Source organism: Aquarana catesbeiana, linkage group LG07 (assembly GCF_042186555.1).
Source record: "Aquarana catesbeiana isolate 2022-GZ linkage group LG07, ASM4218655v1, whole genome shotgun sequence".
In the NCBI taxonomy this organism is placed as follows: domain Eukaryota; kingdom Metazoa; phylum Chordata; class Amphibia; order Anura; family Ranidae; genus Aquarana; species Aquarana catesbeiana.
The window spans coordinates 271108106-271126282 of NC_133330.1; positions in this window are offsets into that span (position 1 = coordinate 271108106).

The window sequence follows — 18177 nt, forward strand, 5'->3', positions numbered from 1 at the left end:
TTAAAATAGGTTCAAACATTGCTTTAACAAAACCCTGAAGTATAAGGAACTGGTCTCACTTGGGGGAATCTGACAGGTCTAGATCTGGCAAAAAAAAAAGTGCAATTCCTGCATAGGAGGACAGAATTTATTTAACTAGGCTCTTAAAGTGATTGTAAATGATCACCTTGTAAAACAACCCATTGAGCCAATGAAAGGCAAAATTTCTGTGTATAAATTTAAAAAATATATAATTACCTTTTTTCCCATTTTTATAAGTGAATACACTCCCTCTGTTCTCAGCTGCATAACAGCTGGTGGGGGGACAAACAGCAGCACACCGATCTTCCTAGTGAAAGGCTGTGTAGAGGGGGGGCATGTCAGGACAAGTCTGATCATTGGAGGAGAGCAGGTTGAGCTCCCAGCATACCTAGAGAACAGACCATAATATGTTCGCCTGCTTAGTGTGGTCAGTTTTTAATAGGAAAGCAGAGGGACTGGCAGGATCACCAGGGATTTCACACAAAGGAAGTAATGCAAACAGAACAAGATAAAAAAAAAAAAAAAAAAGAAGTGGCCCCTATAGGATTATCACCCTTTCACCCATTTATTATTTTAAATAAATGTAACTCTTATAGAGGGCTTTGAAGATTAAGTAAATGACTCTCTATGGCTACTTTGCTGGTTCTTTCTGTTGTGTGTTTCAGGTGACAAACTGCCTGCTGTTGCTAGGAGGATTTACTCAGCTACTGAGCACTGGATTGGTGACAAATCTTTTGGCAGGAAACATTTAGCCAATGAGTGTAACCTTTCAATTGTATATCCTCTCCTGTCACTGGGCCAGCATTTACCTCAGGTCTTCGTCTGGACTGGATTATCTTCAGCCTTCCTTTTGGAACTTTTGACCTGCTCCCAGCCAAGAATAGATAATCTATATCATGAACTTCTTCAAAGGACTAATTCCCCGTACACACGATCGGATTTTCCGACAACAAATGTTGGATGTGAGCTTGTTGTCCGACCGTGTGTATGCTCCCTCGAACATTTGTTGGCGAACTTTCCGCCAACAAATGTTGGCTAGCAGGTTCTCAAATTTTCCGCCAACAAATTTTTGTTGTCGGACTTTCCGATCGTGTGTACACAAGTCTGTCGCACAAAAGTTCACGCATGCTCAGAGGCAGAAGTGGACGGTCTTGTAAACTAGCGTTCGTAATGTAGAATTAACATCGGACTTCAAACAAACTTTTCCGTGGATTTCTGTCCAAAGGGCGTTGGCCGTGAACTTGGTATGCATACACACGGCAGGACTTTTTCAGCCAACTTTCACCAAATCACGTGGTTTTTCAGCTCTTTACCGCCAACCCTTTGGTCAACTTCTGTATTGTTGTCTGATCTTTTGCATTGGTTCTGAGCATGCGTGTTTATATTTTGGACTAAAGCCCGATGGATTTGTGTACACACGATCGGACTAGCTGACATAGGACTGTTTGTTGTCAAAAAGTCTGATCGTGTGTGGGCATTTAGAGTAAGTAAAGACTCTGAGGGCTAAGAATGTACACAGACTTCACTCTGTCCTGTCTGTACTGTCTGCTTCAGTCTCCTCTGTGTCAATGACTTCCCTGCTAAGTGTGCTCTGTCTGTCAGCATTCAGTCACCCCATTCCTGTTCACTCTTAGGCAGTGGCAGCTGATGAAGTTTTAGGATGGGGCGCCAGACCCCGCCCTTCCTTTTGACCCCTCCCACTTGGTGAAAATGGGCGTGGTTTCAGCAAAATAGTGGGTGTGGCTCTAAGGTGGTGTGGTTAGCATCTGAGATGAACGAGGGATGGAGGGAGAGGGAGAAAGGGATGGAGGGACAGCAGGCCCAGATCCTACACAACAATAGAAATGTGTATTCTAGAAAGTTGAACAATCAGCAGATAAAGATATTCCAAACACCTGGTGTTAGCACTTCAATCATCCCGGCACCTTGGTTGGTATGGTGTCAGGATGATTGAAGCTCATTATTTCTATTATTACATTGTAATATAAAATGAAATCATTCAACTCACCATAATGCAGAATCAGTGGGAGCCCCGAGTGTGTCACCTGCCACGTCACCTGCCACCAGGTGCCATCAGGTGTCCCCAGCGGAGTCTGTCCTTACATGCAGCCTGTGTCACACAAAATGCAGCCCGTGTCCCCCAAATGCAGCCCTTATGTGTCCTACAAATGCAGCCTCCTTGTTCCCCAAATGCAGCCTGTGTCCCCCAAATGCAGCCTCCTGTGTCCCCCAAATACAGCATGTGTCCCCCAAATGCAGCCTCCTGTGTCCCCCAAATACAGCCTCCTGTGTCCCCCAAATGCAGCCTCCTGTGTCACATCGAACCCCCCGTTCTCCACGGGAGCACAGCGGTACTACTTACCTTGCTGTGTGTTGTCCTCTCCTGTCCTGCGGTGTCCTCTTCCACAACGAAGTCCATTCCTCTCATAGTTCCTGTTTCCGCTCTCCCGGGTGAAATGGGAGAATGAAAACAGGAAGTGACATCAATCTGAGATGTCAATCAAACCGTTCGCCCGTAGTAATATATAATACAAGCGCCGGGTGAAAGCTACTCGGTGCTTCAGAAAGCACTGCAAGGCAGGCTAAACGCCCGCAAATGAAGCGCCACATCTGCAATCTTGTGATTGCAAAGACGTGGCGCTTCCCATAAGTGCACTGTGTCCGGCGTCGCACTGTGCCCGGCGTCCGAACACAGTGCACTTAAGGCCCTTTTTTGTATTTTTTTTTTTTAGTGCCTGGAGGGGGGGCGGCGCCCATGCGCCCCCTAATGTCAGATTGTCTGCTGCAATATCGCAGTCCCGCTATAAATTGCTGATCGCCGCCATTTCTAGTATAAAATATATACAAATAAATGCAAATTCTAGTAAATATACCATAGTTGGTAGACACTATGGGGTTGATTTACTAAAGGCAAAAAGACTGCTCCAGAGCTTAGTAAATTAGGTAAAGCTTCACTTTGCAAAGTGAATCCTGTGCAAGGAAAATAAAAAAACAGCATTTTTGCTTGCACATGATTGGATGATGAAAGTCAGCAGAGCTTCTGTTCATTTTCTAAGCTCTGGAACAACTGCACTTGCAATGTGCAACTGTACTTTGCAGAGTGTACAATCTAATTGTAAATCAACCCATATAACTTTTGCGCAAACCAATCAATATATGCTTATTGGGATTTTTTTACCAAAAATATGTAGCAGAATACGTACTGGCCTAAATTTATGAAGGAATTAAATTTTTAACATTTTTATTGGATATGTTTTATAGCAGAAAGTGAAAAATATTTTTGTCAAAATTGTAGGTCTTTTTTTTATTTACAGTGCAAAAAAACAAACAAAAAAAAACCTGTTGTTATCAAATACCACCAAAATAAAGCTCTATTTGTGGGGAAAAAATGGCATAAATTTCATTTGTGTACAGCGCTGCATAACCATGCAATTGTCAGCTAAAGTAACACAGTGACGTATACCAAAAAATGCTCTGGTCATAAATCTTCCAGAGGTCAAGTGGCTATATGTTGTCAGTTTTAAATCTGTGAATGAGTTGCCTGATTTTGTGTTTTATAATTTTCTGTCACTTAGTTTTTTTTAGGAAAAGTTAAAGAAAAGTGCCTAGTATTGAAGCAGTTAAAAAGAGAAATGAATAGTATGAATAGTTTACACTCAGATGGTTTCTGGTGCAAAAGATTTCATTTTTCCACCTGCCAAAATTCAATTTTTTTTTTTGTGGGGCATATGGGGTGTGTATTTGGCATGGCTGGCTGATCATATTCCCTATTTGCAAGTGTGAGCAGTTGTTCACCTGGAAGGAAATAATTTGGGCGAATTCCAAATCTTAGACCTTCTAAATAAAATGGTGACTGTTCTGTCCCCAAGTAAGTGGATTTTTAGGCCTGGGCTTCAGTTTATGGTAAATGTGAATTGATTCATATGCTGATCTGCTGTATACTCTGGATAGGTGACTTTACGTTTTCTCTATTATGAACTGCAGATGTTTCATCAGAGGTCTCTTTAGCAGGGTTTTGGCATAGCTCCCAACTGTCCTTCCTTTGAGACCAAATCCCTCTGTCCCTCATGCAGCCTTAGTAGTCCCTCTTTTGGTCTGATGTGTACATCTCTATACGAAATCTACTATTTTACTGCCAAAAGTGTTATGCTGCACCAAACTTTTTATCCAGCTTTTAGATAACTTGCATTTGCCATTTTGAAAAGCCAATATAAAGGAAAAGTAGAGTTAAAGTGTTTGTTACCCTAAAAAAAAAAAATGTATCCTGTCCCCTTAACCAGTTCTGGAATGCCTTCCGCACATTTACTGCAGCAAGGCGGCCTGGCTGCGCGAACCGACGTACCTGTACGTCGCTCGCAACCGCAGGTAGTTGCCTGATTTTGTGTTTTATAATTTTCTGTCACTTCGTTTTATAAGGAAAAGTTAAAGAAAAGTACACATACAGTACACAGCTTGTCACAATTGTGAAATGTAGGCATGATAGTGTTTTTTAATTTATAAAAGAAATTTATGAAGGGAGGATCCTCCCTTGTAAAGTTTCTCCATTTGTTTATTTAGGTTATCACCTTTATCTGTGGTCCCTGAGCAATCCTATTAATTCTTTATCGCTTTATGATTATAGCCTATTCTCATTGATATACCTAAATTTACATTATATCAAGCTCTTTTTGTGATTAGATCATTTGGTTTAGATGCCCAGTTAGTCAAGTCTGACATCAAATCTGTTTTTTGTCTGTTCTCTACATTTAATCAGGAGCTTATAACTCCCTGGTCATTCTTCTCTGGCTTCATCTCAAATGTATTTTCTTGATAAGTGGCATTTCAACATGTCCTGTAATGTCACTACTGCTACAAAATCAATCTGCTCTTCTTAGGGTTGCCACCTATTCTTCAAGCCAAACCCGAACACATTACTGGCACACATCATTTTTTTTTTTTTTTTTTTAGTATACGCTCTAGACAATAGGATTGTAAAAGACGTTGGACACTTTTGGGTAGCTTAAAGAGAGCACACAGGGTTGGACAGGGTGAACAATAATACATTTGTTTGTTTCTTGTATGCAATTATTGTTGTTCCAGACAAGTTGCTGTATTTTAATGTATTCAACAAAATTCTTTTAATGATATATCAATAAAATGTGAGATTTTTTTTTACAAAGCAATTTTTGTTTGGCTCCTTGGCACCATTACAATCTCCGTTGTATACCTAGTTCTTCTATATATAAAACACTTTAAGGCCCTGTACACACAGTCGAACATTGATCAGACATTCCGACAACAAAACCCATGGATTTTTTCCGACGGATGTTGGCTCAAACTTCTTGCATACACACGGTCACAAAAAGAAAATCTGATCGTTATGAACGCGGTGGCGTAAAACACGTACGTCGGGACTATAAACGGGGCAGTAGCCAATAGCTTTCATCTCTTAATTTATTCTGAGCATGCATGGCACTTTGTGCGTCGGATTTGTGTACACACGATCGGAATTTCCGACGACGGATTTTGTTGTCGGAAAATTTTATAGCAAGCTCTCAAACTTTGTGTGTCGGAAATTGCTATGGAAAATGTGTGATGGAGCCTACACACGGTCGGAATTTAAGACAACAAAATCCTATCACACATTTTCCATTGGAAAATCCTATTGTGTGTACAGTTCATAACACTGCTTTCCCTCTCAGGTTGGGCTGGTTAGTTGAGGTAAGTTGTTAACTTGCTGGACAGAAGTGTTTTTAGAATTGGATTAGCAAGACAAGGATAGGCAGTTAGCATTTCATGCCGTAGGCCATCCACATTACTCAATAGAGCTAATTCAGCTATTTTAACTATTTGCCAGGCATCCCCCTTTTTTTCTGTTGCATGGTGATGGCTCTCCTTTATCAGAATCAGAAAAGTAGAGTTCCGCTTAAAAAAAAAACATAACTAAAAGTCAGCAGCTACAAATACTGCAGCTGCTGACTTTTAATAATCGAACACTTATCTGTCCCAGGGTCCCCCTCCTCTCTGCGGCGCCAGCATTGTCATCGTGGGCGCCCGGCTGTGGCTTCACAGCTGGGCACAGACTGCGCATGCGCTAGCCGCGCTGTGACTGGCCGGACAATCATCTGATTGCCGAGAGGGATCAGGGAGAGGTGAACAGACTTCCGGAACAACGGAGCGCTGGGAGGAAGTGGGAGCTGGAACCCTCCAAAAAGAGGGTTTCTGCTCCTCCTCCAAAAAAATGACATGCCAAATGTGGCATGTCAGGGGGTTACCTTCCCTTAAAGTGGAAGTTCCATTTTTGGGTGGAACTCCACTTTAAATGATATCTGTCCTTAAAAGATGTTGATGGTGCAGGATATGCAGCTGTTACATAGAGAGTGCATCAGGCCTGCGTTCAGTGTTTGGGTAGATGGGCTTCCCATCCTTTATATACATCCTGCTCTTTGCATTAATTACGTACACCTCGCCTATGATCATTAATCACCTCCCAGCTGCCGTATAGACAAATGACGGGGGCCAGGGGGGCTCTCTTGTTCTGGAATGACGTTGCATGATGTCGTCCCACTCTTGCCGAGCTTACCCATCTGCAAGGGGTGCGCAGCGTGGCGATCGGCGGTGCCCTGTGTCCCTGGAACATGGTGCTTCCCCGATCTTGGTAAAGAGCCCATTACAAGCCTCTTTATCCATGTGATCAGCTGTGTCTAATCACAGCTGATCACATGTAAACATGGAAATGCCGGTTATCAGCTTTCCTCTCCTCACACTGACAGCCAATCAGCGGAATTTTCTCACAGGAGAGACCTGCACAGTGCCCTAATTTTCAGAGCAGCCCCAACAGTGCCCAGCAGTGATGCCAGTCAGTGCCCAGCAGTGATGCCAATCAGTGCCCATCAGTGATGCCAGTCAGTGCTGCCTTTCAGTGCCCATCAGTGCCTGCTCATCAGTGCCGCCCATCAGCACCTATCAGTGCCACCTCTCAGTGAGTGCTCATCAGTGCTGCATATCAGTGCCTATTAGTGATGCACTCCTCATCAGTGCCACCTCATCAGCGTCCCTCAGTGCTGTCTCATCAGTGCCCATCAGTGCAGCCTGTCAGCGCCCATCAGTGCAGCCTCATCAGCACACATCAGTTATGAGGAAAAATTACTTATTTACATTTTCTAACAGAAAGTAAAAAAAAAACGTTTTTTTTCAAAATGTTCAGTCTTTTTTTCTTTTTTTAGCAAAAAATAAAAAACCCAATGGTGATTAAATATCACCAAAAGAAATCTCTATCTGTCTGAAAAAAAATTATACAAATTTCATATGGGTACAGCTTTGCATGGCCACGCAATTGTCATTCAAAGTGTGACAACACTGAAAGCTGAAAATTGGCCTAGGCAGAAAGGGGGTGGAAGTGTCCAGTATTGAAGCAGTTAAAAAGAGAAATTATTAGTATGAATAGTTGACACTCATGTGCTTTTTGGTGCAAAGGTTTTTTTTTTCCACCTGTTAAAATTCCACTTCTCTTGCAGGGCACATGGGGTGTGTATTTGGCATGGCTGGCTGTTCATATTCCCTTTTTGCAAGCGTGAGAAATTGTTCACCTGGAAGGAAATTATTTGGGTGATTTCCAAATCTAATGGTGGCCGTGCAAAAAAAAAATCATTAAAAAATCTGTCATTTGGACAGTTTATTCGTTTATTGTCTAGTTAATGGGCACAAATTTGGTTGTGACGTTTTTGAACCGAAAAATCGAAAAGTTTGGAAAACTTTGGCCAAACGGACAATAAATTGAAAGGTTAATGTGTTTCTCGCCCGAGCAGTTTGCACTGGGCTTATGTGACAAAACAAACGAAAAATTGATTAACTTATGTCAGTTGAACGATTTATTGATCAAATTTTGGTCATTACATGATGCCAAAATCATTTACTCTAATGACCATGTGTTAGTTTTTCTAATACTCATTCGAACGATTTTTCGATAGGTGTATGGCTAGCATTATGCTGCGTACACACGATCGGAATTTCCGTCAGAAAAAACTTGGATGGTTTTTCTGACGGAATTCCGCTCAAGCTTGCCTTGCATAAACACGGTCACACAAAAGTTCCCTGAACTTTCGACCGTCAAGAAAGCGGTGACATACAACACTACGACCAGCCGAGAAAATAAAGTTCGGGGGCATTTTTAATGCTGGATTGTAAAGAGTGATTGTTTAGGCCAGGTGGTGGGGTGGGGCCAGGTTGGTAACCTGGCTTTTGGGTAATGTCACCCACTTTGTGGGTGAACAGTGGTTGGTAAACTGTTATTTGGTTGCTGTAAAGCTGGCCATACATTATACATTTTTCTTGTTTAATTTCCTTTAGATTTACCTTCAACTATGTAGTGCAAGGTCCTGCATGATTGCATACAAATTGAAAGTGTTTGACCTCCTATTATATGGTTGTGGTAAATCTAAAGGAAAATGGTACAATGTATGGCCAGCCTAAGACATTGCTGCTTGAGTCTTAATGACTAAGCATGTTGGTTTGGTAATGGTTAAGAGCTGTTCTATTTAGTATTAAAGTGGTTGTAAACCCTTACAGACCACTTTTTGCTCCAGGTAAGCCTATAATAAGGCTTACCTTTAGCTACCCAGGATATCTCCTAAACCTGCACGTTTTAGGAGATATTGCCCTGTATTTGCATGTGCCAACATCATTGGCTCCCGTGCAGATTCGCAAGAGTGAAGTCATCGCGGCTCCCACCAATCACAGCACAGGAGCCGCGATACCCAAAAGTAACCCCGGGAGTGATGTCACCGGCTGGTGCTGTGTATGGGCACTGCAGCGAGGGCATCGATCTCAGGTTAGTATTACATAATGAGCTAGTATGCTATGCATACTAGCTCATTATGCCTTTGACTTGCAGGTGTTAGTTTTTTTTTCTTTTTTCAAAGTGGGTTTACAACCACTTTAAAGGTCAAAGTTAATTTCATAATTAAAATTTATTTAAACCCAATAAAGGGGCAGTGGCCTAAAGTTTTCCACAATCTTTGTGTGTTTACTTTATTATTTAGGTATGTTTTGGGTGTTAATGGGGTGTACAATCCCATTGAACTTCTTCCATACTTTACCATACTTTACCATATAAAGCTCTTTTGACTGTCTAGTGGTTAGACAAAAGCGTATGCACAACTCTGTGGGAGAACCCTTTGGCTATCAAGACCTGCTGCTCAGGGGCCAAGCTACCAACTTCAAGATCCATACTTGAGGGTGCAGAACACTGATGCCCCGTACACACGGTCGGATTTTCCGGCGGAAAATGTGTGATAGGACCTTGTTGTCGGAAATTCCGACCGTGTGTAGGTTCCATCACACATTTTCCATCGGATTTTCTGACACACAAAGTTTGAGAGCAGGATATAAAATTTTCCGACAACAAAATCCGTTGTCGGAAATTCTGATCGTGTGTACACAAATCCGACGGACAAAGTGCCACGCATGCTCAGAATAAATTAAGAGATGAAAGCTATTGGCCACTGCCTCGTTTATAGTCCCAACGTACGTGTTTTACGTCACCGCGTTTAGAACGATCGGATTTTCCGACAACTTTGTGTGACCGTGTGTATGCAAGACAAGTTTGAGCCAACATCCGTCAGAAAAAATCCTAGGATTTTGTTGTGGGAATGTCCGAACAAAGTCCAACCGTGTGTACAGGGCATCAGCCTGTCCAGAAGCAGAATTAAAGATGTGCTGACTAGGCAAAGAAAAACTAAAAACAAGTTCTGTCTTCCTGAAAGTGGACACATCAATAAGGACACACACAAGAAGGCAGCAAAGCCATTGGTTCTCCAAAGAGCTAGCAATCAAAAATAAAGTACATTTTCCCTACTGACCCTAATCCTTCCTTATGCTGTTTGTCTGCTCTTCCTATCCACCCTGGGAACAGCTTCCAATTTACAGACGCTATAGCTGCTCTGTGCACGCCTTTTATAATTTGGGTTGGGTTTAACCAAAAGCTCCCAATTGACACTTCTAAGCTCACTGATCATATTTATAAAGCCATTTAGTGCTCTATGTTAAAAAAAAAAAATGTGAGTGAATCTGTAAATAGTTTGGCCAGAACCACAAATCTCAAACCTGCATAATTTGCCTCAAACCCTTGGTAGCAGTGAACCTGAACCTCATACCCAATAATGCTTTATAGTAACACTATTTATTTCAAAATAATCAAACTGGGAACATTATATTCTTTTTGCCCTTAAAATATATGCAAAATTAAATAACTGACAAGTCAATACAAACAAAAAATCCTGTACTATAAGCAATGAAAAAGTTATTGGACTTGACACATGAAAATAGCTCTAGAGCTTACAGTGCCTTGAAAAAGTATTCATCCTCCTTGAAATTTTCCACATTTTGTCATGTTATGACCAAAAACTTAAATGTATTTTATTGTGATTTTATATGATAGACCAACAGAAAGTGGCACATAATTGTGAAGTGGAAGGAAAATGATAAATGGTTTTCATTTTTTTTTTTACAAATAAATATCTGAAAAGTGTGGCGTGCATTTATATTCAGCCCTCTTTACTCTAATACCCCTAACTAAAATCTAGTAGATCCAATTGCCTTCAGAAGTCACCTAATTAGTAAATAGAGTCCACCTGTGTGTACTTTAATCTCAGAATAATGACAGCTGTTCTGTGAAGCCCTCAGAGGTTTGTTAGAGAACCATAGTGAACAAACAGCATCATGAAGGCCAAGGAACACACCAGAAAGATCAGGGATAAAGTTGTGGAGAAGTTTAAAGCAGGGTTAGGCTGGCCATACATTATACAATTCTTTTCTACAACTTTTCTTTAGATTTGCCAAAAGCATATAATATGAGGTAACACCTAAACACTTTCAATTTTGTATGCAATCAGCCAGGCCCTCCTACTACATAGTTGAAGGTAAATCTAAAGGAAATTGCATAAGAAAATTGTTTAATGTATGGCCAGCTTAAGGTTATAAAAAAATATCCCAAGCTTTGAGCATCTCACAGAGCACTGTTCAATCCATCATCCGAAAATGGAAAGATTATGGCACAACTGCAAACCTATCAAGACATGGCCGTCCACCTAAACTGACAGGCAGGGCAAGGAGAGCATTAATCAGAGAAGCAGCCAAGAGGCCCATGGTAACTCTGGAGGAGCTGCAGAGATCCTCAGCTCAGGTGGGAGAATCTGTCCACAGGTCAGTCGTGCACTCCACAAATCTGTCTTTTATAGAAGAGTGGCAAGAAGAAAGCCATTGTTGAAAGAAAGCCGGTTCGCAGTTTGCGTGTGGGGGGCACAGAAAACATGTAGAAGAAGGTGCTCTGGTCAGGTGAGACCAAAATTGAACTTTTCGGCCTGAAAGCAAAACGCTATGTGTGGCAGAAAACGAACACTGCACATCACCCTGAACTCACCATGCCACTTGTGAAACATGGCGGTGGCAGCATCATGTTGTGGGGATGCTTTTCTTCAGCAGGGACAGGGAAGCTGATGGGAAGATGGATGGAGCCAAATACAGGTCAATCTTTGAAGAAAACCTGCAAAGACTTGAGACTGGGGCAGGGGTTCACCTTCCAGCAGGACAAAGGCCCTAAACATACAGCCAGTGCTACAATGGAATGGTTTAGATCAAAGCATATTCATGTGTTAGAATGGCCCAGTCATAGTCCAGACCTAAATCTAATTGAGAATCTGTGGCAAGACTTGAAAATTGCTGTTCACAGATGCTCTGCATCCAATCTGGCAGAGCTTGAGCTATTTTGCATAGAAAAATGGGCAAATATTTCACTCTCTAGATGTACAAAGCAGGTAGAGACATACCCAAAAATATTTGCAGCTGTAATTGCATTGAAAAGCGGTTCTACAAAGTATTGACTCAGGGGGGCTGAATACAAATGCACGCCACACTTTTCACATATTTATTGGTAAAAAAAATTTGAATTCCATTTATCATTTTCCTTCCACTTCACAATTATGTGCCACTTTGTGTTGGTCTATCACATAAAATCCCAATAAAATACATTTACGTTTTTGGTTGTGACATGACAAAATGTGGAAAATTTCAAGGGGTATGAATACTTTTTCAAGACAGTATATAGTAAAACTATAGGCAAAACTTTTTTTTTCAGTTTGGATAGAGTTATCACTTTCTGTCCCATAGCAAGGGAGAGGAAATCTATGCAAATTAAGGGAATCCTATTTGGGCCTTTCAAGTCACCAGAACTATCATCCTCATTGGAAGAGTCCCCCTCGATCACTGTTCTGGGGATATCCCAAAATTAGGGATTTCCTTTTACTTTCACTTTCAATTATAGTGGTAATTAGGACAAATATATAGGGTGAATCTCCCTAATGGATAGCAAGAGATAGCAATGAATACCGGGTGTTCTAATCCCTCTCCAATCTATCTGAAAAAGTGTTGCCCTTAGTTATACTTTAAACTTGTAAAACAATACATAATTAACAGCAAAAAAGGACTATGCACGCCTTCCCTACTCATATTATTTACATCTTTCCTAAAAAGCATCTATACACAAAACAAAAAAGGTAATATATTGCAACTTACTATTCCTTAGATGTGGTAGCTGTATTAGCTTTCCTTTTCTTGTTTTTTCCTTTAATTTTTACTTGGTAATCCTGTGAGTAATATACTTTTTGTCCTTGGGTGGCTCAGTTAACTTCTTCACTATATTTATGGAGGAGCTATGGTTGCTCCCCAGGCTGGTCTACTACATACTTGCCAAGAGTCCCGATTTTCCTGGGTCCCGATCGGAGGCCGTCCCGATTAAAATCCTGGGATTTTGCTTTTGTTCCGGGAAATCTGGACTGTTTTTGGCACTGCAGCTGCTTCTGTCTCCAAAAATATGGCCACCGCCACCGCGAGATCTCTTTCCTGTTTCCCCTGGCTCTCGGCTCACATCGGATCTCCGCCCCTCCAGCCCTCTGCACTGCAGCTCCTCCCACTCTCCCTCGTAATGTTATTCATCTGTCTACCACCCCCGCCCCCGGTTTTCATGGTGTTGTACCGAGACTGGTTTCCCCCATGAAAACCGGGGGGCGTGCACAGGGGCGGGGGCGGTAGACTGCTGACAAACATTGCGAGGGAGAGTGGGAGGAGCTGCAGTGCAGAGGGCTAGAGGGCAGAGATTAGGAGGAGCTGGAGTGCAGTAGTCTGGAGGGGTGGAGTTCCGATCTCAGCTGAGAGCCAGCTGAGAGCCAGGGGAAACAGGTTTTTTGGGGGAAACCGATTTCAGCACAACACCGGGGACACCTGAGCTAAGGAGGCACTCCACTGGGGACACCTGATCTAAGGAGGCACTCCGCTGGGGACACCTGATCTAAGGAGGCACTCCGCTGGGGACACCTGAGCTAAGAAGACACTCCACACTCCGCTGGGAACACCTGATCTAAGAAAGCACTGAGTCCCCCTCTGAGTCCCCTCACTGGGGACTTCTGATGTAAGGAGGCACTCCGCTGGGGACAGCTGAGCTAAGGAGACACTCCACTGGGGACACCTGATCTAAGGAGGCACTCCACTGGGGACACCTGATCTAAGCAGGCACTCTGCTGGGGACTTCTGATGTAAGGAGGCACTCCGCTGGGGACACCTGGTGTAAGGAGGCACTCCGCTGGAGAAGCCTGATGTAAGGAGGCACACCGCTGGGGATGCCTGATTTAAAGAGGCACTCCACTGGGGACACCTGATGTAAAGAGGCACTCCGCTGGGGAAGCCTGATGTAAGGAGGGGCTCCGATGGGGATGCCTGATGTAAGGAGGGACTCTGCTGGGGACGCCTGATGTAAGGAGGGACTCTGATGGGGATGCCTGATGTAAGGGGGACTCCGCTGGGGGCGCCTGATGTCATTACAGTGAGTTGAACTATTTGATTTTATATTTCAATGTAATAATAGAAATAATGCGATTTAATCATCCTGACACCATAACAACCATAGTACCAGGATTATTGAAGCGCCAAAACCAGGTGTTTGGAATATCCTTATCTGCTGATTGTTAAACTTTATGGAATACACATATTTCTATTGTAGTGTAGGATCTGGGCCTGCTGTCCCTCCATCCCTATTTTTTCCTTCCTTCTCTCTCCTTCCCTCCCTATTTCTTTTTTTCTCCCTCCATCCCTCGTTTATCTCAGACTCGGACCACACCCCTTTTATCCACGTCCCCTTTAAGTCACACCCACTATTTTGTTTAAACCACACCCATTTTACCTTTTCATTTTACACCACGCCTTAAAACAAATGCCCCACCCACTAATTAGAATAAGTAGCAATGTTGGCAACTATGCTACTAATATGTCTGTGAATTCCTAACCTTAAATGGGTGTATGTACTTCTTCACTCTATCTATAAAGGGAGCCATGGTTGCTACCCAGGCTGGACTACTAATATGTCTGGTTTTGGCCATCTCTATTACATGATGGCTGATGAGATTAGTAGTGTACATAAGAAATATAACTTTTTTTGTTTTCAGTGCAGCTCACAGGAAGTGACAAGGTAATTGTATTTCTGAAAAGATCAACAATATTATCTGTACTTGCTGAAAATGTTCTTAGCCTGGAAAATGAAAATGAATGCAGCCATCACATCTACGATCTGGTAAGGTGTAAAACAGTGCATTTTTGTTCTTGTTTAGTTATGCTTAATGCTAACATTGATCTTCTATAGCCGTTCTCTAGTGATGAAACAATAAACAATTAGTGACGGGGGGGTTGCATTTACATTTTTCTAATGAAAAAACATATTTTAAGTTTTCTACCTTCCCCCTATTAAACAATAATCTCAGCAACGATAAGCCACAATGCTGGGATTTGTAGTTCTTGTGGTATTGGAGGATGACTGGTTAAATGTGCTTGTTTTAAACCTTACACACTTTCTACCATCTGTCTTATTGACGCATATCTCTACTTCCTACAATATTGTAAACAGCTAGTACTTTGCAAGCTAAACTGATGAATGTTTATATAACTGCTTTTTTATTACTTGCATAATTTGTCAGTGTTGTCTTTGCTTTTTTTTTAAAGCACATATGGCATATTTTGTACTATTTGATTTTAATTTCTATATACTGTGTCATGTACAGTATGTGAATGTGCTGTATATTCTTCCTTCAATTTTCTGCTTATACTGAAATTATAACTTATAATTCGCTATGCAATGATTTTATTATTTTTTTTTTATATACTAAGGGAAATCTAGAGTCTTTTTAGGGCCTCTTTCACAAGGCCATTCTGATCAGGTCCACCTGTCAGTTTTTTTAGGCCGGATCGGAAGGTCCATTCATCCCTATGGACAGGCGGGTATAAACGGATCCACTTAAAAAAACAGAAGGGGATCCGTCCTCTTCCATTAGGAGCAGATCGGAGGGTAGACTGGTGTAAATGGACAGCAGAATCCGTTTACTCCTAGCTGCCCATACAGTAGAGCAGATCTGTCATCCGCCTGCTCTGCTCCGATTAGCAGCAGATCTGTGAGCTGATCCCTTGCTGATAAGAAATGAATCCACCCCATGTGAAAAGGACCTGAAGGTTTTGGAGTCAATGTGAAGAGCTTAAAAAAAGAATTCCAAGTGTAAAGTTACCCACAGAGGAGCTGCAGAATTGTTTTGTGATTTCTCTTTTCACCTGAAGATGACACACCTCACTCACCCTTGTATACACTATTCATTTTTCTTCGTTCAACTCAATGGGCTGAATGAAAAAAAACCGAAGAGCTTGGGAGGAGCCCAAGCTGTACTAATGGTCCAATGTTAGTACAGCAATCTCCCCTGCTGAGCTATTGTGTTCTGACAGGGGACTGCCCCCTCACCAGAACACGCCGGTCAGCGCTCTCATCCATTGGCAGTCAGGTGCATGTGCACCAAAAAGGTGCAATCCACTTTGGGGCTTCATCTCTACTGCTGTCCTCTCCCAACATTTAGTGGTTGGTTTCATAGCCAGCATAAAAATAACAAAAAAAACAGGCTCCCATAGTGTAGTATCTTAAACATCCAAATTTATTTGACACAAGTAATCAAGGTATTTACAAAGGCTTTTTAACCATTTGAGCACCGGAAGAATTTACCCCCTTTCTGACTAGGCCCTTTTTTGTGATACTGCACTGCATCGCTTTAACTGACAATTGTGCTGTCGTGTGACGCTGTACCCAAACAAAATTTACGTCCTTTTTTTACCACAAATAGAGCTTTCTTTTTGTGGTATTTGATCACATTTGCAGTTTTCATTTTTTGCGCTATAAACAAAAGAAGAGTGACAATTTTGAAAAAAAAAAACAATATCTTTTACTTTTTGCTATAATAAATATCCCAATTTCCCCAATTTTTTCTCCTCAGTTTAGGCCGATATGTATGCTTCTACATATTTTTGGTAAAAAAAAAAATCGCAATAAGCGTATATTGATTGGTTTGCGCAAAAGTTATAGCATCTACAAAATAGGGGATAGATTTATGGCATTTTTATTATTATTATTTTTTTACTAGTAATGGCGGCGATCAGCATTTTTTATCAGGACTGCGATATTGCAGCAGACAAATCTGACACTTTTGATACATTAATGGAACCAGTAACATTTATACAGCGATCAGTTCTATAAAAATGCACTGATTACTGTATAAATGTCACTGGCAGGGAAGGGGTTAACATTAGGGGGTGATTAAGGGGTTAACTGTGTTCACTAGGTGTGTTCTAACTGTGGGGGGATGGGACTGACTAGGGAAGGAGACCGATCGGTGTTCATACTTAGTATGAACACATGATCTGTCTCCTCTCCCTTGAGAGAACTAGGATGTGTACCACACATCCCGGTTCTCACTCTGTCACGAGTGATGCTGGGTGCCCGGCGGTCATTGCGCCTGCTGGGCACTTGCATTGGCTCTGGGGACACGCTGCGGGCGCACGCGCCTCCTATAGCGCCTTAATGAGCCAACGTACAGCTACGACGGCTCGCCCAGGGGAGCCAATCTGCTAACTGCGGTGGCTGGTCGGGAACCAGTTAAAGGATAAGTACAGCCAAAGCTCATTTGGCTGTACTTCTCCTTTGGGTCACAGGAGTGCAATTCGTTCTGCACTCCTGTGACCCATTTTTAGCAGACAGCGGGCTAAACCCCGCTGCCTGTTGATGTCACAGAGCCGGTCCAGGCTTGGCTTAACACTCTCACTGCACATATTTGTGTGTCCAGAGGGACATCTGGCAGTGATGAAATCTCACTCCAAACAATTAAAAAACCTGTTTACCAGGAATAAATAACCCCATTATATGAGTGGTCAGAAGAAGGGACATAACTAAAGCTCGATACACACTATGCGATTTTCTGTAGAATTTTTCCTTCAGGTTTACCAAAACCATATAATATGAGGTCAAACCAAAGAGTTTCAATTTGTATGCAACCAGGCAGGCCCTTGCACTACATGGTTTTGGTAAATCTAAAGGAAATCAGACAAAAAACGTTGTATAGTGTGTATGGGGCCTAAGGGTTTGTTCATACTAGCAGTTGAGAAATGGTAAAACCCTGCGGTTGAGCCAGGTTTTTACTGTCCCCCAATGATTCCCCTTTTGGCTGCATAGACAGAGGTCAGGGGTGTACACATGCCGGGGCGGTGATGCTTTGCGCCCGTGAAGGAGTTATGCCAACTGTCACTTTTGGCATGCGTAGCCCCCGCTGAGAACAACCTATTTAATGAATGGGACCATTCTGCAAGCACGCCATTGTGGGGGGTTCAAGGGGTTAAAGCAGGTGGTAAGGAGGTGATACAGCACCTCCTCTCTGCCTATCAAATCTAAACATGGATCACATTTTCAGAGATCAATGCAAACGTGCACGAGCCCTTACAGTCAGTAGGATGTGTTCCTTGTGCTGATGACTCTTCTGTCAGATGACATCCTGCTCTGTCGAAGACAGCCATTGACTCAATCTTGCAATGAGTTGGGAGTTAAAAGAACTGTGGGAGCCGTCACAGGCTCTCATCAAGAGTACACCACTATGCTTGCCTCTTTCACCCAGCTCCTCCAATTAAAGAAGCCATACTACAGCTTTCATGAATGAAAAACGATCTATGAATGGAGAATAGGTGAATGATTGAAAGGTCTGCCCCCTCCATTTATAGATTGCTTTTCATTTATGGAAGCAAAGGGCGGGCATGGTTGTGCACTCTTGATGAAAG